The sequence below is a fragment of the Dromiciops gliroides genome, chromosome 2 (genome assembly GCF_019393635.1).
Source record: "Dromiciops gliroides isolate mDroGli1 chromosome 2, mDroGli1.pri, whole genome shotgun sequence".
NCBI classification, from domain to species: domain Eukaryota; kingdom Metazoa; phylum Chordata; class Mammalia; order Microbiotheria; family Microbiotheriidae; genus Dromiciops; species Dromiciops gliroides.
Window position 1 is genome coordinate 209,436,711 of NC_057862.1, and position 24,165 is coordinate 209,460,875.

Genomic DNA, 24,165 nt, shown 5'->3' on the forward strand with positions numbered 1-24,165 from the left:
TGGATAGAGCACCTGCCCTGGAGTCAGGAGTACCTGAGTTCAAATCCGACCTCAGACACTTAATACTTACTAGCTGTGTGACCCTGGGCAAGTCACTTAACCCCAATTGCCTCACTAAAAACAAAAACAAACAAACAAAAAAAAACACCAAAAAAACCAAAAAAGATGAAAGCAAGGTAGTGTAGTGTAGTAGTTAAAGATCTGGCCTCAGAGCCTAGATGACCTGTGCTCAAATCCTGCTGCTGACTCACACACTGACCAGACCACGTGACTCTGGGCAAGATGCTCTGCAATTCTCTAAGACTAAAAAAATGTTGAGAAGGTGGTGCTGATCTGTGTTGATGGAGGGAGTTAGTAGTATGAGTATACTTCTCTATAGCAATGAAATCACAGGGCCAGTCTCTGATCTGTTTCTTAGTGATTCTGCAAGACTCATTCATGAGCTCTGTAATTTGAGGCATCAAAGCAAGGGCAATTCTGGCTCTGCATTATTTTATTTTTAAGACTCCTGCTACCAGTTCTTCAGGCCCTAGACCAGTGGGTCTGTCCTTATGGACATTGCTGTATAAGCCATACCCTAAAACACATGAATATTTTTTAAAGGGCACATTTAAGGAATTTCCATTTTCAAATAGTTTTTAGCCCTAACCCCTCCTCCCAACCCCTCAGCTCTTCCTATTTGAAGTGCTATGTTTCATTTTCTATTTATACCAACATTTCTCCCTTTGTAGTAGCTTTTGGCTAAAATGTCTGTATGGTAAAGGAATAATGCTCAGGAGAAGAATTTTCTAGCTCCCTTCTAAATCATGTTATGCAGCATGACCTGAAGGGAAAAGGAAGAAAATACAAAAAGCATTCTGTAGAGTAACATTAAAAAATAGGGTCAATTCCTTAAGGAGAGAGAGAGAGAGAGAGAGAGAGAGAGAGAGAGAGAGAGAGAGAGAGAGAGAACAGGAACAAGAACTAGATTAGGACATACATGTTTGATTATCTTTAAATAATGCCAATGAGCTATTGTCTTTTTTAAAAAGCTATATTCAGATAAAGCCCAGTAGCTCGTATTTGTTATACAAAGAACTACCATTAGAATGGCTTATGTTTGGCAATTATGTTGAGGAACCTTAATTACTAAGATAACAGAGGGACAGGAATGGAGAGTAAGAGAAAAGAGAGGAGAAAGAGGATGGGAGAGAGAGAAAGAGAGATACAGATGGAGGGACGGGGAGGAGAGAAGAAACAGGGGAGGAAGAGGGGAGAGAGACAGAGAGGGTGGGAGGTGGGGGATGGGGGGGGATAGAGGTGAGGGGAGGGGGAGAGAGAGAGAGAGAGAGAGAGAGAGAGAGAGAGAGAGAGAGAGAGAGAGAGAGAGAGAGAGAGAGAGATCCTATTAAGTAATCAGCCACATTTAAATTTATTATTAGAGAAACCAGGAAGTAGAATCTCTGAATTAGAGAGCCTATAGAGCTACTAAGCTTTTCATCTTCCCATGGCTCTCTAGTTCCCATCTTTTATTTTGTTCCATGGTTTGGTGTTTGCATTACTTTAGATGATAAGATCAATTTCTTCAAGCAGTACTGTGGACTCAAAGGAATGCATTCAGATGTTGGCATTTTCATGTTTTTCAGTGCCTTGGCATATAAAGTTAAATATTTACATTACTAGAGTTATTTTATATCCTTGGACACCCATGAGGTATTTGTTCTAGTGAAAGGAGAATATTATCCAAATGCTTCCTTGCATATTCACCTTAAAGTTTGGAGAATGTTGAGAGAGAGAGAGAAAGTTTTCATAGTAGTGGGATTTCAGAGAACAGTTACTCTTTGTGAGGCAGCCTCTTAGTAGGTGGAGAGCTGGACATGGATTCAGAAAGACTTGGGGCAAATCCTACTTTAGACACTAGTATTGTGATCCTGGGCAAGTTGCTTAAATAATTTGGGCCTCAGTTTCCTCACCTATAAAATGAAGGGACTTCATTCTTTTTTTTTTTTTTTTTAGTGAGTCAGTTGGGGTTCAGTGACTTGCCCAGGGTCACACAGCTAGTAAGTGTTAAGTGTCTGAGGCCGGATTTGAACTCAGGTACTCCTGACTCCAGGGCTGGTGCTCTATCCACTGTGCCACCTAGCTGCCCTGGGACTTCATTCTTAAGACCTCTAAGGTTCCTTCCAACCATAATGTATGATCCTCTTACCTATCTGAGGAATTTAGCTCCAAGGTATGTGTTCCTAAAGCTTATGGAAATTTATATTCAGATTAGAAGTAGGAATGTAAAAAAATAAGCAAACTGAAAAACTAGATCAGAGCAGAGAACCAGAAGGTTCTGGTCTGAAGAACACTCTGGGGTATTAATTTAAAAAACAATAACAAAACCAGATTAGAAAGTTAGTTGATTATAAATATCAATTTTATAATATCACAATTATAGAGTCAATTGATAAATCAATTATGAAGTTGACTTAAGAGGTCAGAGAAGAGACTATTGCAAAAATATGAAAACTTTCCTCCCAATTAAAAGTGTCATAGGTCCAGAGTTTTTCTTCAGAGGGTATTGTAATGGAGGGAGGTGTGACTGACTAATACCCACAATATTTTCTGTTTGTTTTGGATAGATGCCTGATTACTTTAGGTTTCTATGGAAGAAACCCCATATGCAAATATGCTGTTGAGTCAAATTTTGGAGCTGTTCTTGGGAACAAGTACTGTTACAGGAAACTTTATAATTTAAACCTGTTAAATCCATTGCTAAGAAAATATCATTAATGTCCCCATAAATGGCCATATTGCTTCTGAATATGATTGATATGACCCTTTTTGTTGCCATATAGACTATCTCTCCAAACAGTCAAGTTTAACAGCTCCCTTGTGGTTCTCCTTTTTTTGGGTGACGCTTGACGGAAGAGTGGTGGATGGGAAGTCATGTTGCAGACATCTTATATCAGACATGAGGGGTGTTGTATTGGGTAGCCAGCAGAAGTTGGGGAGAAGCAAACTTGTAATTGGTATGCAGTAGGCTTAGAGTTTTTATAGCATTCAGTTCCCTGATAAGGAGTTTGAGCCATTTTCCCTAGATTCAAGATGCAAAGAGGATTAAAAGGAATCAACAGATAAAGGAAAATTCATTTAGGTTTAGAATAAGATGATAAATCTGAGCTAACATCTGAAGGGTGACAAATAATTGTCATCATGGAATCAGAGTGTCTAGTTATAGGGCTTAAAGAGTGTGGAACACTTTGGATCTACTATTTATCTGCTACTGAATTTGAAGATGGTGAAGGTCAGAGATTTAGCTGTGGGCAATGAGTATTTTTTGCCTCTTGACTTACCTGATACCCACAAGCTGTTTGTGATAAAAGGAAATAAAGGAAGAAGACCTCTAGGGAAGAAAGACTGAGTCCGAATTTGAACTCAGGTCCTCCTGACTCAGGGGGGTGGTGCTCTATCCATTGTGCCACCTGGCTGCTCCTACCTGACTCTTTTTTGGGGGGGCAGGAGGCAGGGCAATGGGCCTTAAGTGACTTACTGAGGGTCACATAGATAGTAAGTGTTAAGTGTCTGAGGCTAGATTTAAACTCAGGTCCTTCTGAATCCAGGGCTGGCGCTTTATCCATTGCACCACCTAGCTGCCCCCCTACCTGACTCTTTATGACTTATCTTTTGCCTCCCCATCCTTCAATGCTTAATTCAAGCTCTTCCTCTTGTACTCTTTCCAGATGGTCTTCTCCCTTTAATTCCTTTTACTATAGACAGCACACAATTTCATATTTTCATAAAATCAGACAATTTTTGCAATGGAAAGAATTTTAGAATTCAACTAGTCCAGCCTTCTTTTTAATCCTATCACATTCCTCACAGGTGACTTTTATACTTAGAGTGATGTAGAATGCTTTTTTGTGAGGCATTCTGTTCTGTTGTTGTATAGTTGTACCAGTTAGGAAGTTCATCCTCTTATTGAAGTAAAATCACTTCAACATGGCATAGTACAGAGGGTGCTAGGCAAGGAATCAGAAAGACCTGGGTTCAGATCCCATTTCATACATTTAATAGCTTCACAACTCTGAACAAGTCACTTAACCTTTCTCTACCTCAATTTCCCTATCCATGATGATATATTTTGGTTATTTTGTAACATTGCCTGGGATCATTTGTAAGCATTCATTAGATGAAAAGCTGTATGGGGAATAGTATACAGCCTTACCCTCCTACTACAATAGAAAGTGTATGATATTTGAAGGCAGAAGATAGGAGTTCAAATTCTGATACTTCTAATTACTACTTTGGTGGTCTTGGACAATCATTAAACATATCTGGTTCATTTTCTTATCCTTAAGATGAAAGGACTAGGCAATCTTTTAAATTCACTAGAAATTCTAAATTCCTTGACCTTGTCATTTAATCTAATTCTATCTATTTTCTCAGTGGAAAAAAAAAGTGGATAATAATGCCATCCCTGTACCACTGCATCCTGGGTCATTGCTAGTTGCCTTGACCTTTGTCTTGCTACTTTGAATTCTGACTCTGGAGGAAAAAGTGAGGCTGATGACTTTGCACAGCTCTGCCTCACTGCAAGTCAAGACATCATGCTAATAATATCATTGGTCTTCAAGGGTAAGGATGAAGGAAGAACAGTGACCACCTCAGTTTCCTCATAAGTAAAATTCAATGAAACAGTGTTTACTAAGTCCTCATTAGGTGCCAACTACTATGCTAAGTACTCAGATACAAATAAAAAAGCAAAGAAAATCCTTGCCTTTATGGAGGTAACAGATAGAAGGGAATGGTGGGAATGGGAGGGATATTTTGGTTTGGAAAGTTACAGGGATGGTGAGTAGAGCCATTGATCAATAATTTTTAAAAATGGAAACAATAATAGCAGTTGTGAGGATAAAATGAGATCATACACAACTTGGAATGGTGGCAAATGTCTGTAAGTTTTGTTAGGGGGAGGCTGAGGCTGGTGAATTGCTTGAGTTGAGGAGTTTAATTAGGCCAGAAGCCAAAAGGGAATCTGCTAAATCAGGCACCAATCTGATAAGCCCTACAGTGGTAACTAGATTGCTTAAGGAGAGGTGAACTGGCCTAGGTGCTAATCAGTCCTGGGGTCAGTTTTTGGCCATTGCACTTCTGCTTGGTGAAGTGGGGGACCCAGTTGAAACAAAACAAAACAAAAGAAGCAAATGAGATAATATATGTAAAGTACATGTTCACCTAAAGTGCTATATAAATATCAACTATTACTATTATTCCCTGTTGGTTCTTCCTATCCTTTGGAGCAACATAAATTGAGCATAGTCCCAGTGTTGAAGTGGAAAGATTATTGTCTCATTGTCACTAACTCACTGGGAAATTTGATTTGAAGAATATTTATTAAATAACTACTATGTTATAAAGTACTGTGCCAAATATAGAGATGAAATAAGATCTTCCATCCTATGAGAGACTGGAATATGGGGAGGAGATAGCTGTTAAATTCTGTGCTTGCATTCCTTTACTAATCTGTTAAATGAGACTACTCATCCTTCAGGACTTTTATCCTTCTACTGTAGCCAGATACTAAAAGCCTTCCTCAAAGCCCGGAAGCCCTGGATTCAAGTTCAAGCTTTGATACATTGTGACCCTGGGCAGGTCACTTTTTTTTTTTTTTTTTTGGTGAGGCAATTGGGGTTAAGTGACTTGCCCAGGGTCACACAGCTAGTAAGTGTTAAGTGTCTGAGGTCGGATTTGAACTCAGGTACTCCTGACTCCAGGGCTGGTGCTCTATCCACTCCCACCTAGCTGCCCCCGGGCAGGTCACTTAAACCCTTTTATTGTTCCTAACTAACTAAAGCTACAGAGTTACATAAAATGTGTCAACTTATATTGGCAGAAGGAGTTTCCTCACTTAAGAATTCCCTATAATAATCAAACTGAGGGCACCTAGGTGGCCCAGTGGATGGAGTGCTGGGCCTGGAGTCAGGAAGATCCATCTTCCTGAGTTCAACTGTGGTTTCAGTTACTTACTGTGTGACCCTGGGCAAGTCACTTACCCCTGTTTGCCTTGGTTTCTTCATATGTAAAAGAGCTAGAGAAGGAAATGGCAAACCATTTGTTGTTGTTACTTTGCCAAGAAAAGTTCAAATGGGGTCACAAAGAGTTGGACACAATGCAAATGAAATCACAGGTCCAGTCTCCATCCTTATGTAACTCAGGCTGTCTTGAAAGTCTTGTTGCAGTTTTAAGCTTTAATGCCTATAGAAATACAAATGCTATAAGCTTATAAGAAGTTAATTTGAAATTTTAATAATTTAATTTTAAATTGTTATTTAATTTTGTGAATTTTGAATAATACAGTTTAAATTTTAATTGTAACAAGGCAGGGGCACCCTGCCATGGTATTATGTGTGCAATAACTTTTGAATAACGTTTCTTAGATTGGTATATCAGTAAAGGAAGTCTTGCTTGGCCTCCTCTATTCCTTGATCTATCTCCCTTAGACTTTTTTCCTTTGGGATCCTGTTAAAACTGTCAAATATGCATAAAAACCTTATTCTTTGGGTGATCTTAAGATGAATTACAAATGTAGTCTTTTCAATCATTGAGCAACTGATGAAAGTTTTCACAAAGTTAAAAAAAATTGACTAGAGCAATATAAGCCAAGATGGTGGTTATGTTGAATTTTAATAAGAAAAATCAATATTTCAGAAACTTAAATAATTTAACCTTTCCAATGTCACTTTAAAAAAGTGTTTTAGCATTTATACTTCTAAAAGTTATTAAAGCTTAAAACTACTCTAAGACTTTCGGGACACCTAGCAAATGTACATGTTTTCTCTCTTAATAGACTGTAAGCCTCTTGAGAGTAGGGACTTTGATTCTTTTGTCTTTCTTTCCCCAGTACCTTGATGTATGTATACTTGGTACATTGTTTCAGTTATTTTTAATCACATCTGACCCTTTTTGACTTTGGGGTTTTCTTGACAAAGATACGGGAGTAGTTTGCCATTTCCTTCTCTAGCTCATTCTACAGATGTGTAAACTGAGGCAAACAGGGTCACACATCTAGTTAGTGTCTGAGGCCACATTTGAACTCATGTCTTCCTGACTCCAGGCCCAGTGCTCAATCCACTGTGCCACCTAGTTGCTCCTAGATACATTGTTGGCATAAAATAAGTGCTGATACAATTATTTGATTGACTTGAGGCCTGGGAAACTTCCTAAGCTTTAGCAGAGAGTGAGAGAGAAAATGAGAGGAAAAAGAGAGAAGAAAAAAACTGCTTATCTCTCTTCTGCTCATCAAGAAGGTGAGGAGCCAGGATGTTCCTCACTGCTTGGTCCTCTAGAATAATGAGACAGAGAGGGTTCTTTCACCTGCCAGGTAGTTAAGGAAGAGACTATACATTTCTTTTTCTTTTTTTTTTTTTTTGCGGGGCAATGGGGGTTAAGTGACTTGCCCAGGGTCACACAGCTAGTAAGTGTTAAGTGTCTGAGGCTGGATTTGAACTCAGGTACTCCTGAATCCAGGGCCAGCGCTTTAACCACTGCGCCATCTAGCTGCCCCTGAGACTATACATTTCTTCTAAAAATTTTTGATAGTTTGATTTTTACATCACCTTCAATTCCGAATATAGCCCTCTTCTTCCCAATTTGGGGGAGAAGTTACCCTTGTAACAAAGAATAAAAGACAGAGAAGGTACTTTGCTATGCACCTTAGCAAAACTATCTGACCATATATGCACACTCATCATTCTTTACTTCTGCTCTGCAAAGAAAGGGAGGGAAGTAGGTTTTCTCCTTAAAGCCCCACCTACTATTTCCTTTGGTTAGGCCAAATATACTTAATCGTGGTCCTTCTCGTTTTGGGATTTTGTTTTTTTTTCCCCAGGCAATGAGGGGTTAAGTGACTTGCCCAGGGTCACACACCTAGTAAGTGTCGCGTGTCTGAGGCTGGATTTGAACTCAGGTCCTCCTGACTCCAGGGCCAGTCCTTTATCCACTGCACCACCTAGCTGCCTCCTAGTTGTGATCCTTCTTGGTAGGCTCTAGACCTGCTCCTCAGCTCTGCCCTTTTATGAGTTAGTTAAATGCAGTCTTGGATTATCTTCTATATTTTCATCTCTGGCCAAATCCAAAGGTCAGTTTCTCTTTCCCTCATCCCATAGCTTTCAAAGGGATGAGTCAGATTTTAACCAGGGGCTTCCTACCCTATTAATAAACAGAAAACCTCTAAAATTGATTGAGAATGACTCAGGGCCAATCTACCTGAGACCAGACCTGTTGGTCTGGAGCCAAATTGGGGAGGAATAATATTATGTCTATTCTTTCCTTCCTCTAGCCTCATTACAGATAGCTAGGAGATGACTCTGTGTCATTTGTAATTAGTGATATTGCCAAGGATGGCTGACCTGACAGCCTCCTAACAGTGTCTTCTGAGGAGTTTATAATCGAATAGAGTGGACGAGATGCACAAGTCATTATAGGACGAGGAAGAAGATGGTAAGTGCACCAGAGAAAGACTACACTGAAATGCTATGCCAAGTTTGAGGTAGGGAATGCTGATTACTGAGGGAAGATTTAGTGGTGAGATTGGCTCATGAACTGGGCCTTGGAAGAAGAAGAAGGGGGATGGATTTAAACAAGTGGAGTTGAAGGAGTTCAAGGAGTCAGGGAAAAGAATCACAGGATTTAGTACTCCAAGGGACTAAAGAGATAATCTGTCCCAACCCATTCCTTTTACTGATGAGAAGACTGACACCTAGAAAGGCTTGCTTGAGGTTCCACAGAAGGAGGCAAAACTGGGGTTTCAGTATAGGCCTACTGAAATTCTTTACACAACTTTTTGATAGTCTTTTTCAGGTACAAGAGGACAGCATGAGCAAAAGAATGAAGATAGGCTGAATAGGAGCTGGGGATGGTGAAGAGTCCAGGTCAGCCAGAATGGAATGTATGAAGTAGGTGGGGGAGTGTGAAATAGAGAAAAATAGTTGAGATTCAGATTTTGGGAGTGTATGAATGCAAAGTCCTATTTCACAAGATTAAGAGTTTATCCTCAATCAGGTAAGTCATTTAACCCAGTCTTCCAGATGTGGTTTGATCAAGCATAGAGCTACATAGCCTTCTTTTGCTGATGGTCCATTGCGTTTGTACCTGGCCAAGTTCTTTAGGTATCTATTGGCCCCTTCTGTGAAAACCTTCAGACTGGACTAGCTGGGTAGGGAAGAACCACCAGCAGTAGTGCCCTTTCCCCTTCTCTTCCTTTTGCCCTTCCTTTGACCTGGCCCCCCGCCCCAGACCATGGTGAGTGACACCCCCAAAGGGGCAACATTGGGTGTCACCAATTCTAAGACTCACTGTGAGAGGGAAGGCCACTAGGGCTTACCATCCTCCCTGCTGTTACGCCCTGTCATTTGACCTGATGATAGATCTCAAGGTTCCGTGGGCCTTGCCATCCACTTTACAGTTGAATTTTTTTATACTTGTCTCCCCTACTAAGAGTGTGAACTCCTTGAAAGCAAGGACTCTGCTTTTCCTCTGTTTCCTCTGTGCTTAGCATAGTGCTTCGCATATGTCACTGTCCAGTCATTCAGTCATTTCTGACTTTATGTGACACCATGGACTTTGCCCATAATGCTTTCTTGGCAAAAGTACTGGAGTGGTTTGCCATTTCCTTTTCCACTGTAGCCCTATTTTACAGATGAGGAACTGAGACTAAGAGGGGTAAATGACTTGTTTAGGGCCACATAACTAACAAGTATCTCAGGCCAGATATGAACTCAGATCTTCCTGACTCCAGGCCTGGTGCTCTGTTCACTGTGCCACTCAGTTGTCCTATTTGACACATAAATGCTTTCTTATGTATTCATTTTTTTTTCACATAAGCTGTTATTTTAAGACTGATTTTATGATGATCGGATCTGGAGCTAGATGGTAACATTGAAGGATTTTAGTTCAACCACATCAAACTGTGACCTAGGGAGTTAAAAACTGATTTGCCTGAGGTCATATGGAGATTGAGAGGCAAAGTTTAAACCTGTCTTCTGACTTCTTTCTATTATACCACGTCTTTTACTTTAAAAAGTAGCAATTTTTTAAAAAGCCTATAATATTTACATTTCTCTTAAATTCAATCTTGTTTTTAGTCTATTGCTCTAGCTTATTGAAATATTTTTTGCATCTTAGTTTTTGTCATAAAATGTTGTTCTCACCAATCTCACGATCATCCAGAAATTGGATAAATATGCCATCTGCATCTTTAGCCAAGCTGTTGATGGAAAATGTTAAAAAAGACAGGGCCAAGGACAAAAAAACCTTTGGCACTGTACTAGCCACTTCCATCCAGATTTACATAAATCCATTAATCTATACTTTGGACTGTGATTGTTCAACCAAGCTACAAATTAAGAGAATTTGTAATGTCATCCAGCCCACATCTCTCGATCTTGTCCATAAAGGCTAGCATGAGAAACTTTGTCAAATAATTTCTTCAAATCCATTCTTAATTTGCCAGTCTAGTGATCCTAGAGGAAGCCTCTACATCCAACTGTGGAGGATTTATGGAGGTCATAGACAAGAGTAAAACAGGATGGACAGGAAGGAGATGGGTGTCATCTGCATCTCTGAAGGGAGTACCTACCTATATCCATGAGATTGCAGATTCTTTGAAGTATGTTAGTATAAACTATCCTACTAAAGAAAGGTTAGTTTAATTGATTTCTTTCTGCTTAAGTAAAAAATTTGCTTCCCCATATACCATTTGTACCCCAGTTATCAATCTATAATTGTTGTTGTTATAGTGTAGTAAACAGAGAGTTGGAGACAGGAAGACCTGGGTTCAAATTCTGCATTTAACACATACCAATCGAATGATACTAAGCTAATCACTTAGCATACCAGTGCTCCAAGGATACTATAAACTGCAGATCACCTGTTGATTTATACTGTTGGAGGGCATTTCCTCAACAGGAATTCCCTATACCAATGGCCAGGGTGGGGGTGGAGAGTAAGTGTGTGGCGGGGGAAGTGGATTGTTGCATAACAAGTTTCCTACTTGAAACTCATGGTAGCTTAGAAAAGGCAGTGTTTCTCAACTTGCTGGGTAATGAGCAACTTTTAAGCTCAAAGGATGCAAACTCTGGTCCTTTGACTGAATATTTTTACCTACAAAACATTTCTGGAACTTCTAATGGTTGGTACCTGAAAAGCATAGGTAGTTTTAGCTAGTGCAGAATTTTAAGAATCTTGGCTTGAGGATTTATTAATTTTCTTTTTACTAATGATCTTTTGAACATTGATAATGAGTCATTATTGTATCTAGCAATATTTCCCAAACACCTGTAATTTGGTAAATGCATCAGTAATTAAAAACGAATCCCTTTTATTTCCACTTAGGTGAATGATTCAAAGTCACTGGACATATTTTTCATTCTGGTCTCTTTCTGATTCCAAAAATAGGCTCCATTTTAGTCAGCTTTCATTTACCAATGCTGATGGAGAGAGTCAGTGGCTTGGATAATATAAAGACATTTCTCTTTGGTATTAAAATGCATTATTTGAGGGGGAGTCCAATAAAGCATATTTAAACATATTTTCAAAATATCCCATTTCAGAAATAGGAACAAAATGTTACCAACTTTTTTATTGCAAAATAATGAGTTACTATATGTTTATATGCAATTGTTTATTGTTGTTGTCCTTCATTCTTTTTTTTTTTTTTAAGTGAGGCAATTGGGGTTAAGTAAGTGACTTGCCCAGGGTCACACAGCTAGTAAGTGTTAAGTGTCTGAGGCCGGATTTGCACTCAGGTACTCCTGACTCCAGGGCCGGTTCTCTATCCACTGAGCCATCTAGCTGCCCCGTCCTTCATTCTTAAAGAGGACCATGACATCAGGGTGATGTCATGACTTGCAGTGAATTAGATTTAAGTGAAGGAAGGCTGTATAAGGTCAACTCCTCACTCCGCCATTTGTATCCAGTGGCAAGATATAGATCAGGATGACCAGAAAGGGCCTTATGTTTAAGGCAATTGGGTTGTGACATAGCTACTAAGTGTCTGAAGTGAGATTTGAACTCAGGTCCTCTGAACTTCAGGGCCAGTGCTGTATACACTGTGCCACCTAGCTGTTCCATATTTATATAAGGAAGGTATGTAGTAATGTAAGGTCACCTTATAGATAAAATACTGTCTATGTATAAAGAAAATGCACTTTAGCCCCCCTCATTTCTTTTTCTCCCTAGCACAATTACTTGCTTAATTGGGCTTATATTAAAGATAATTCACATTATGTGAGCATGAACAAAGCAATGGCAAAGTCAGTTCAGGGGTGTAAGGAATGGATTAGAGCTTTAAAATTTTCACAATTAAGCTACAGTATTTCCACATTACTGAGCAAAGAGGCAAATAGACTGTATCCTACAATGGAGTCATGTGGAATTAAAACAAGAGTGAAATAGTTATAAATTGGGGCCAAAAAGAGAGTTTTCTTAAGTTTCTCCAGTTCATGGAAGGCAAAAGGGAATAGGATATGAGTCCTGGGGGGGGGGGGACGAATTATGCATATTATTGTTGTTTGTCCTTCGTTCTTTTTGTTTTTGTTTTTGTTTTTTTGCAGGCAATGGGGGTTAAGTGACTTGCCCAGGGTCACACAGCTAGTAAGTGTCAAATGTCTGAGGCCGGATTTGAACTCAGGTACTCCTGAATTCAGGGCCGGTGTTTTAACCACTGCGCCATCTAGCTGCCCCTTGTCCTTCGTTTTTGAAGAGGACCATGACATCGGGGAGATCTCATGACTTGCACTGAATTCAATTTCAGTGACAGAGGGTTATGCAAGGTCACCAACCTCATTCCTCCAGAGCCATTTGGGTCCAGTGGCAGAATATATATATATATATATATATATATATATATATAGTGAGATTTAAAGTTGGATATTAGATCATAAATCTCCCATACTTAACCTTTCCCTTAATTTATCTCCCAGACTAGTAAATGGAAGAAGCTTTTGGTTTTCTAGATAGACCTTTTATTGTTATGGTAGTCACAAGGTGATGTTGATTAGAAGGATAGGAAAGTAGAAACACAATACAAATCGTCTTAAGTCTAAGCTTAGTCTATATTCCTTATAAAAACTTACCAAAACTGAAGGCCATCTTTGGAGAGAGAGAGAGAGAGAGAGAGAGAGAGAGAGAGAGACGTCTGTGCAGTGCAGTCAGGAGACCAGCAGAGCAGGAAAAAAGCCCCACTTCCATTCTCTCCTTGCCTTTTAAGCTTGCACCCCGGAAGTCGAGTGCGTAGCAGGTAGTCTGACACGCGCAGCAGGCGGACTGGCGTGTGTAGCTCATGCAGTTGGTCTCCTCCCCAAAAGGGTGGTCCTTAAGAAAAAGTGGTGTCTTTCAGTTATCCTAACCGACTGTTAAAAAACTTTCATATTTTTTTTTACCACAATATATATCAGGACAACTGGAGATGGCCCCAGATGTTTTAAAGCTATTGGGGTTAAGTGACTTGTTTAAGGGTCACACAGCTAGTAAGTGTCTGAGGTCAGATTTGAACTCAGGTCCTCCCAACTTCAGGGTCAGTGCTCTATCCACTGCACCATCTAGCTGCTCCAATATGCATATTAGAATTAAGCGAAGGGTGTTTGCTAAAAGGCATCATCCACAAAGAGCTCCATAGGTACACAAATGCCCCTTTCTACTTTATAGGAAGAAACTGTCCCAAGCTAGTGATTAAATTGAGAAACAGAAGAAGGCTGGGATTTCCAAAGTTTGGGTGTCTACCTTCATGAGCCCAACAGGCCAGGGAAAATCACTGAATATTAGATCCAGAAGAGGATGTCCCATTCCTTTTATAGACTAGGAAACTGAAGGCTGGTGAGTCACATAGCTAGTTGCCTGGAATGATGGCTAGTTTGGAGAACAAGGATTAGGAATTATATGTCCTGATGCTTTATCCAATGCTTTTTTCTCCTTCTCAGAGTGAACTTCAGCCGTGAAGTTCTACCTAAAGATAGAAGGGAATAGGTGTAAGTGGCAAGTATCCACTTAATTTGCCTATTAGTTCAGAGTTTAGTTTAGCTAAGATGTTGCTTAACACAGCCTTTCCCAGACTCCAAGAATGGAAATAACCCTGTAAATAAGATAGGTCTTGGAACAACTTATTGGAGGTTTTCTTTTGTATATCATCACATACCAATTAGGAGACAGGGTTGGTACACTTTTATGTTGTATTTTTCTTAATCATAGACTAGCAAAGCTAGAAGGAAACTTTGAGATCATCTCTTCATACATTCAGCAAACAGTTATGAATGCCTACTTTGAGAATGAAGGATGGGGGCAGCTAGGTGGCGCAGTGGATAAAGCACCAGTCCTGGATTCAGGAGTACCTGAGTTCAAATCTGGCCTCAGACACTTGACACTAGCTGTGTGACCCTGGGCAAGTCACTTAACCCCCATTGCCCCACCAAAAAAAAAAAAGAGAGAATGAAGGATGAAGAACAACAATGTCTACTAGAGTATGTAAAAGACACTGTGCCATGTCTGTGGGGTGATACAAAGGCAGAGCAAAAGTCATTGTCTTGGAGGAGCTTAAATTTTACTGGTGAGTTGGTCAATTTTAGCAGATAAAATTATTTTGAAGAGGGAGAAAGTACTAATGACAGTGAAGCTCAAGAAAGGCTTTCTATCAAAGGTGATATAGGATAATAGCTTTAAAGGAAGATAAGGAAGGAGGAGATAGAAGTACAGTTGGAGTGCATTCTAGGTTTGGAGATTAGCCTATACAAGGTTACCAAGGTACAATATGGAATACCAAACTGAGGCACCAGCAAACAGGTCATTTTGACTGGAATAGAATGTATGTTGCAGGGAGTAATATCAGAACTCCAAATTTGGAAAGGTAGAGGGACAGAATTGGAGATTTTGGGTTGGAAAGGACCTTAGACATCATCTAATGCAACCCTTATTTTACAGATGAGATTAATGAGACAAAGGCTGCCCCAAGGCCATTGCTGTTATTTGTCTTTCATTCTCAAAGAGGACAATGACAGATGTCATGACTTGCAGTGAATTGGATTTAACTGAGGAAGGATGTGCAAAGTCACCAGCCCCTCTCTCTCCTCCAGAGCCATCTGGGTCCAGTGGCAAGATATATTATCAAAATGACTGGAGATGGCCCCAGATGTTTAAGGCAGTTGGGGTTAAGTGACTTGCCTCGGGGTCATACAGTTAATAAGTGTCTGAATTGGTAGTTGAACCCAAGTTTCATGACAAATCTTGGACCTTGTCTGCTACTCCATGCTTCTAATTAAACTGGAGCTAGATTTTGAAGGACTTTAGATACCATTTGAAGCATTTGTATTTTTTCCTATAGGTAATATGGAGTCATTAAAGGTTCCTGAACAGGGGACTGAAGTGGTTAGACATTTGCAGTAGGAAGATTAGTTAATCCAGAAAAACTTCTGAATTCTGCAGACAAGATAACCAAAGCTTAGAGGTGATAAGACACAAGGTTATTCAATGACTTAATAAAGCCAAGTTTAAAACCCATGCTTTTCATTTCTAGTTCAACACCCTTCCCACTGCATTTATGATGTTCTCTGTATACCCTGTTTCAATAAGTTACTTTGTGAATTATGTATAAATAGTCAGATTTTTATATATGCACTGATCAAAAGCCAGTGTAAAGATAATACTAACAGGAAGCACCTTCCTGAAGGGTTTAAATCAGGGGAATTTGACATAGGAGCTGTGCTAGAAGGAAGCTAGGTAATAAGTACAACTAGGTATCAGATTCATGGTAGAAAGTGAGTTGGAGTGTGAATAGATAGTTGTAGAAGACAATCAGTGAAAAAGTACATATCAAATGATGAAAAATTATATTCACATTAACACATTATGATTTACAAAGTAGTTTCCTTATAGTAGTCCAGGGAGAAAGGTCATACAGACATTATTATTTCCATTTCTCAGGTAATGACACTAGTCTCTTCGAAATTAAGGGATTTGTCCAAAATTGGATCGCTGGGAAGTATGAGAATCCTTTGAGACTGATTGGTTCGGCCCTAAACCTGTAAATTAATTTAGGTTATATGACATCTTTATTATGTTAGCATGGTCCAATAATTAGCAATTATTATCTATCTCATTATTCATTTCTTTTTTTATCTTTTTTTTTTTTTGTGAAGCAATTGAGGTTAAGTGACTTGCCCAGGATCACACAGCTAGTAAGTGTTAACTCAGGTCTTCCTGAATCCAGGGCTGGTGCTTTATCCACTGTGTCACCTAGCTGCCCCTCTATCTCATTATTGATTATGATTTCCATAAAGAAAGTTTTGTGGTTATATTCATATAATTCCTCTGTATGTCTTTGCAGGAAGATTCCCATATGTTTTATATGTTTCCATAGTTCTTTTGAGTGTAATTTCTCCTTGTACTTTATCCTGATGGCTTCTGTACATAAAGGACTGCTTATTTTTCAGGGTTTATTTTAGAGTCCAGGAATTTATTGAAGTTATTATTTCAGCTAATATTTAATTGAATCTTAGGGCAAGTCTTACATAATAAGCTTTAGAATAACAAGACAGGTTGGGGGGGTCACAATTTAACTCAACAAACATTTATTTAACATGTACAATATACAAAGTCCTGAATTGGCAAAGCTGAAAAACTAGACACAGTCTTCTTCTTCAAGAAACTTACCGTCTGGGGCAGCTAGATGGCGCAGTGGATAGAGCACCGGTCCTGGAGTCAGGAGTACCTGAGTTCAAATCTGGCCTCAGACACTTAACACTTACTAGCTGTGTGACCCTGGGCAAGTCACTTAATCCCAATTGCCTCACTAAACTTACCGTCTAATCACTGGGTGAGAATAACTGCAAATAACTCTAAGAGCATAAATTGCAATCAGAGAGTTACATGAAGGGTTCAGCTGTGTTTGAAGCGGTGAAGTTGCATGAGAAAGGTTGAAAGAATGGCTCCAGCTTGGAGAGGGCCTTGAAAAGCTGGAGGTCTTGTGACTTGCCCAGGATCTCACAGCTACTAAGCACCTGAGGTCAGATTTGAACTCTGGTCTTCCTGACTCCAGGCCCAACTCTCTATCCACTGTGCCACCAACTGCCTTGGTTCCTTGAGTTAGCAAAGGAAAGAAAAAAAAATATGTCCACAGGATGACTTATCTTGATTTTCCCTGTCTGCAGTGCCTGGCCTCCTATATAACTATATCCTATTTTTTACAAGCACAGGACAAGTGGCTGCTTTAGGGTTTTGTTTTTGTTTTTGTTTTTGGTTTTTTTGGTTGTTTAATAGCAGGGGTAAAAGGCAAAGTCCAGCTTAAATCATGTTTAATTAGACCCATGTGGAAAACATAACAATTATCTATGCCAAATTTTCAACATTTTTCTTTTCTTCGTGTTCAATTATTAATAGAGTTACTGATGCACATATTCTCTCTCTTTTTTTTTTTTGAAAAGTGAAGTAATTGAAGCTTGTACAGCATTGCAAGCTGGTACCAAGTTCTTTAAGTATCTTTATCCTAAAGGAATGTGCTTCTAAAAAGAGAATAAATTCATATCCCATTTATGGAATAATTTTCCCTTTGAGAATATAGTGCTGCCATTTCTTAAATCTTGGAATGAAACAAGAACTTCCCCTTCCTTTCTTTGAGCTAATCCCAGAGCAGGGAGTTTAGGGTATTTTTGGAAATAGGAGTAGAGAAGAAAGCACAGAGGCAGGTGGCCCTTTAATTAAGTTCTATGCATGCCTATTTGCCCCTTTACCCAAGTTCTCAACTTAAGAAAATATGTTCGTAAACTCATGAAGTTTAGGAGTTTTGAGGGCATCTTTAACATGATACAAAATGAGCCTGAGATCAATTCACGTTTTTCTATGAGGCTTTGGATGTAACAGTTTTGACTTTGTTGTCTTCTGGGTTTGTGTTTTGAACTTCCCTGACACACCATAGTTACTTTCTGTGGTCAGGTTCTTTTTTTGTTTGCTAATTTTCCCATCCTGTTTCTTAACTTTTAACTCTATCTTAAAGTTTGGCTGTGATCTTGGCTGAAGGGGGCACTGTCCCAAGCTTCAGACCTTTCTTGCTGGTGTTCTCAGACCTAGTTCTGGGGGTCTGTAAGTTTTCAGTCCTTCCACGGTGGTATGATCTAAAGACAGGTGTGGTCACTGCTCTCTTGGCCTGTGCTCTGGTCTGGGAGCAATCATAAGCACTCTTTTCCTCCCTAGAATTGTGATCAGGGTCCCTGCCCCACTTCAGCTGTAAGCTCTGGTGTGCTAGAGACCTTCCTTGCCCTGGGACTGTGACCTGGGATTGTGACCCAGATCTGCATATGGATAATTGTGAGAAAATAATGGATTTTGCCAACACCCAAAGGCTTGAGGGGATTGATCTGGATTGATTGGATTGACTGACTGCTGATTGACTCACTTGAAGTTGACTTGATTGAAACCTACCTGAGATACTGGATCTCAGGGGGTGTAGACTTTGACCTCAACATGGGACCACCCTCAAGTCCAGTGAACCAATGGCTTTGGGTGATGCTAGGCAATTAGCTTGAAGCAGTGTGTAAGGACTGCCTCTCTTTGGGACATAGAAGGAGCTTCCAGGGGCAGTTGCTCTCAGGAACAGGTGCGTGGTGGAAGACTTGAGGAATAACCAAGACAGGCTGGAACTCTAGGCTAGATAGGCCTTTTCTTAACTTTCTGACCCAGGTGTTCTCTTTTTACTAATACCTGGTATACTTTAATAAATGCTTAATGCCCAAAACTGGTGCTGAAGCTTCTAATTTATAGGTAAACTCTAGCTAATTTGTCCTACACTTGGAACAGGAATAAGGCGACCACACATTTAATTTTATTCATCACATAATGCAGCAGAGTCCTGTGACCATTGCTAGCAAAGGAATCCCATAATCTCCTTCTGACCAGTTGTCCTACCTCCTTACAGACTGAGAGTACTTACTACTGGGCTGGGGCCCAGCCTGCATTGGTGCAGCCTGAGCTGGACTTTGTTCCACTCTTTTTTTTGGCAGGGTAATGAGGGTTAAGTGACTTGCCCAGGGTCACACAGCTAGTAAGTATCAAGTGTCTGAGTCTAGACTTGAACTCAGATCCTCCTGAATCCAGGGCCTGTGCTTTATCCACTGCGCCACCTAGATGCCCCCCTTTTCTCCACTTTTAATCAGGCATGACAGACCTTTCCTGCTGACCTTTCTTGTCTTGGGCTAGAAAATTATTTCATCCCATCCTTTTGTGGATTCTTTCTCCAGATTTTATTTCGAGGGCAGCTAATCCATTGTTGGTGGAGTTGTGAACTGATCCAACCATGCTGGAGAACAGTTTGGAACTATGCCTAAAGGGCTGTAAAGCTGTATATACCCTTTGATCCAAAGATACCCCCCCAAGAAAAAAGAGAGAGAGAAAAGGACTTATCTGTACAAAAATATTTATAGCAGCTCTTTTTGTGCTGACTAAGAAGTAAAAATCAAAGGGATGCCAATCAATTGGGGAATGGCTAAACAAGTTGTGGTATATGATTGTAATGGAATATTACTGTGCTATAAGAAATGACAAGCAGGATGATTTCAGAAAGGCCTATAGAAAGACTTACCTGAACTGATGTCTAGTGAAGTGAGCAGAACCAGAACTTTGCACACAGTGACAGCAGTATTGTTTGATGAACTGTGAATGACATAACTATTCTCAGTAATACAATGATCCAAGACAACCCCAAAGGACTAATGATGAACCATACTATCCATCTGCAAAGAAAGAACTGATATTGATTGAACACAGACTGAAGCATGCTATTTTTTTCACTTTCTTTCATTTTTTTTTTATTAGAGTCTTCTTATACAAAATGACTAATATGGAAATGTTTTTGCACATGATAACCTATATCTGATTGCTTACTACCTCGGGGAGGAGCAAGGGAAGGAGGGAGGGAGGGAGGGAGGGATATAATTTGAAACTCAAAACTCTAAATAAAAATGTTTATTAAAAAAAAAAAAAGAGGGGCAGCTAGATGGCGCAGTGGATAGAGCACCGGCCCTGGAGTCAGGAGTACCTGAGTTCAAATCCGGCCTCAGACACTTAACACTTACTAGCTGTGTGACCCTGGGCAAGTCACTTAACCCCAATTGCCTCACTAAAAAAAAAAAAATAAAATAAAGAATGTTTCTCCTTTAGTGGTCAAAGTGGTCCTCTTTAACTAAGAGTGTTGTTTCAGGAGGGAGATCTGTGAAGTGCTGGGAGAGGAAGAGTCCCCTCAAGCAGCTTGGCAGATGAGCCAAATCAAGCCTGACTTGCCATTGGAAAAGTAGCTGGATTGCCCTCATGTACCCTGAAACCTGTTGAGGATCATAGGCCAGAAGAATTAGGTTTTGAGCCTCCTCTCCCTTCTTTTTTTTTTTTTTTTTTTTGGTGAGGCAATTGGGGTTAAGTGACTTGCCCAGGGTCACAGAGCTAGTAAGTGTCAAGTGTCTGAGGCCAGATTTGAACTTAGGTCCTCCTGAATCCAGGGCCAGTGCTTTATCCACTGCGCCACCTAGCTTCCCCCCCTCCCTTCTCTTTTGTTGATTCAAGGTCATGACTTCAACACTGAGAAGCCCCCCATTCTATCCTTTTTTTTTTTTTTAATATTTCCAGGGATGGAGATTCCACATTCTTTTGGGGGGCGGGGAGGAAGTGGTATCTGCCATGGGACTTGGTAACAATGTAACAGCTTGGTTTCCTTAAACTTTGGGAATCCAGTGGGTTAACACAGTGGAAGGATGAAGGGATGAAAGAGATACATGCACATTTTGGGTGGATTGTCAGGTTTTTGTTGGTTGTTATTGTTTTTTGGTAAGACATTTAGTAATTTCATAGAAGTAACTTCCTTAAAAGGTTAGCATGTAGTAAAATGACATTGGTTTTGCTAAACTAAGCTTTTTGAGGTCTGTTAAGTGAAAGGAAAGCTTCTTTTGCTCCAAACACTTAACAGCTTAACTCCAATAGGCAAAAACTGAGCATAAGATAGATGGGAAGAGTTACAGCTTTAGCTTTGGAATATAAGAAGATTGATGAGGCAGCTAGGTGGCGCAGTAGAGAGAGTGCTGGCCTTGGATTCAGGAAGACTGGAGATCAAATGTGGCCTCAGCCTTTTCTTACTAGATGTGTGGCCTCAGGCAAGTTACTTAACCTCTTCCAACCTCAGTTTCTCCATCTGTAACATAGGGATAATAGCATCTACCTCCCTTGTGAGGATCAGATGTAATAATATTACAAATACTATCTTATTTACTTTGCAAACTTTAAAGCACAATATAAATATTAGCTATCTTTATTATGATGATCATAACAAGGAAACTACCAGGAGCTGAGAGCTAATTTTAATGCAGAGCATAGAAGATGGAGAATAGACTGCCTAGATGAGTAGTGCCATTTTGTTCTATTGGTCTTATGCTCTGTTGATTTCAACCTATGATTGAATGGTCTCTTCTACCATGTATACCATATTGTTTCAACTTAAAGGCAGCTTGAGGGAATAGTCTGTACTTTTTATTGAGAACTGCTATTGGTAGGGTAACTTTCTTGGCCACATGGTCCTTTTCTATGACTGTCTAAGATGTGGATTTCTGAACTGTGGATTTCTAAAGTCACTGGAATTGACCATCTCTTTATTGTCAGTTAAAGACTTGTTCTGTATCACTCTAAAATGTTATTTCTCCTCCTGCAGATACACTTTTTTTTTGGCAATCGGGGTTAAGTGACTTGCCCAGGGTCACACAGCTAGTAAGTGTTAAGTGTCTGAGGACAGATTTGAACTCAGGTCCTCCTGACTCTAGGGCCAGTGCTCTATCCACTGCGCCACTTTAGCTGCCCTGAAGACACACTTTTAAATCCCAGTCCTGCCACCGACCAAATGTGTGACCTCGGACAAGTGACAACTTCTCTGGTCTCAGTTTTCTCATGCATAAAATGAGGGGATTGGATTACATGACCTTTAAAATAATTGGTAGCCTTAGATCTATGATCTGTAATCCATTGTAGCTTAGAATTATGAAATGTAGGCATTTTGAAACAGTGGAAAGTGTGTTGATCTTTGAGTACTGAACTTGATATCATAGATTATAGATTTAAAATTAGAAGGGACCTTAGAGGCCAGTGAGTCCATCCTCATTTTATAGATGAGTAAACTGAGGCCCAGGTAAATGAAGTGACTAGCTCAGAGTGACATAGGTGGTGAATAACAGTACTGAGATTTGAACCTGGGACCTTCTGACTACAAATCCTGTACTCCTTCCAAATTTTAGCTCTGCCCCATACTACTTGTATGACTGTGGAAGAGTTACTTAACCTCTCTGGGTGAGCCTCAGTATCCCCATCTGTAAAGCAGACTCTCTCTCATTCATATATATATGTGTATATATATATATATATATACACACATATATATATAAAATATTCATAGATATACACATATACATACATATATGTGTATCTATATCTGTCTATCCACCCATCCATCCATCTATCCCTTACAGCTCTAGAGATAATCTCATCTGACCCCCTTCATTTTTATTTTGTTGTTGTTCAGTTGTTTTCCATTCTGCCTGACTCTTTGTGATCCCATTTGGGCTTTTCTTGGCAAAGGTACTTGGGGTGGTTTGTCATTTCCTTCTCTAACTCATTTTACAGATGAGGAAACTGAGGCAAACAGGGTTAAGTGACTTGCTCATGGTCACCCAGCTACTAAGTGTCTGAGGCCAGATTTGAACTCAGGAAGAGGAATCTTCCTGACTCCAAGGGCAGCACTCTCTCCACTGTACCAAATAGCTGCTCATTTTTATAGGGAAATTTCATACCCAGAGGAAAACTGCTCAAAATAATTATTCAGGGCTGGAACTGAGGCTAGAATTAGGCTCTTCCAATCCAAAGTTTACTCTTCTTTCTTATCACTATAATACAGCCCAAGCCACCTCCGTTAAAGAGTAATTAACCCTCTATTTCTCTTGTGGTGTTACTAGTTATCACGAAAAACTACATGTCACCACCTAAAATGGAAGACATTTCATAAGAAGAAATTTTGTGTGCTCCCAAGGCAATTAGTACTAATATGTAGGAGAGGGGTTATTGCCTTGTTAAAGTCCTCCCTTCAGGTGACTCCCTGGCATGTTTATTCAACTAACTTAGGAAACATCAGGAAGCATAAGGTATTAGGCTAGGAAGAGTCACCTCATTGAGGAACTCTGAAACTAGTCCCATGACAAGAGCAGGTGGCTCATAATTATTTTCTGAGCTAGAAATCCCTAGGGTTTGGGAAGGGTGGGAATGAAGATGTCAGGTGTATTTAAGTAGTACAGGGATTGATTCTTTTAGAGGAAATATAGATTTGTTTCCTAGAAAAGAAGCATTTTGAATAGGAAATAAAGATTTGTACCCATGGACACATTGAAGTCTAGCTTGCTATTTGGCACCCCAAATAAAATTGCATTCATAGCATTCACGAGCCAGAATGGATGTCAAAAGGTTATCTTTCCCAACCCCATAATTTTACAGATGAGGCAATTCAACCATAAAGAAGATAAATGATTTATCCAAAATCATACAAGTAGGAAGTAGGGAAATCAGGATTTGAACCCAGGTCCTCTGACTCCAAATGCAGGGCTTTTTCCAAAATTATGGAAGTACTTAACATAAAAGGCGACTATAATCTCTACTCACCTATATTAAGTTTCATTTAGTTGTATCCAAAGAATGTATGTGTCCTTTCCTGCATTTCAGTGAATTAACTGCATTTGAGATATTTTGTAGTAGTAGGGAATGTCACACTGTGAGTAAGAAAAGCTTTGCCAAACTGGTTTTCAAAACTTCATAAGTCTATCATAAGTCATATCTCAATTTTATTTTGTCTGTATTTATCATTTTGGCTTCAGGACAGTTATAGAAAATGCCTGTCAAATAAAATCACTGTACAGACCTGTCACTACACGCTAAGCATGTGGTAGGATGATGTGGGCCCAGGAGTTGTGGTTGGGGAACGCCAGGAATCTTGGGCTCAGTTGTTATTGAACATTGCCCCACCTCTGTGCCTTAGGTATCCTGTTTAGAAAGTTACATCTTGAATAAACAGCTCAGATCCCTTGGGAGGATAGGTGCTTTGTGTGTACTGAGGCTGTAGGATATGATCTGCTGTGTTACCTGAAG

General features: G+C 39.8%; 1 protein-coding gene across 4 annotated transcripts in view; it reads left to right on the plus strand.

Annotated features, from left to right (window-relative positions):
* STXBP6 (syntaxin binding protein 6) overlaps positions 1–24,165 on the plus strand; it is a 363,777-nt gene that overhangs the window by 51,104 nt on the left and 288,508 nt on the right. Inside the window, exon 1 of one of the 4 annotated variants that reach the window (XM_043987866.1) lies at positions 8,899–9,027. The exons of the other annotated variants lie outside the window; for them this stretch is intronic. The gene's annotated coding sequence lies outside the window, so the exon portion shown is untranslated. Of the gene's footprint in view, positions 1–8,898; positions 9,028–24,165 lie in introns of those variants that run through there. 4 annotated transcript variants of the gene reach the window in all.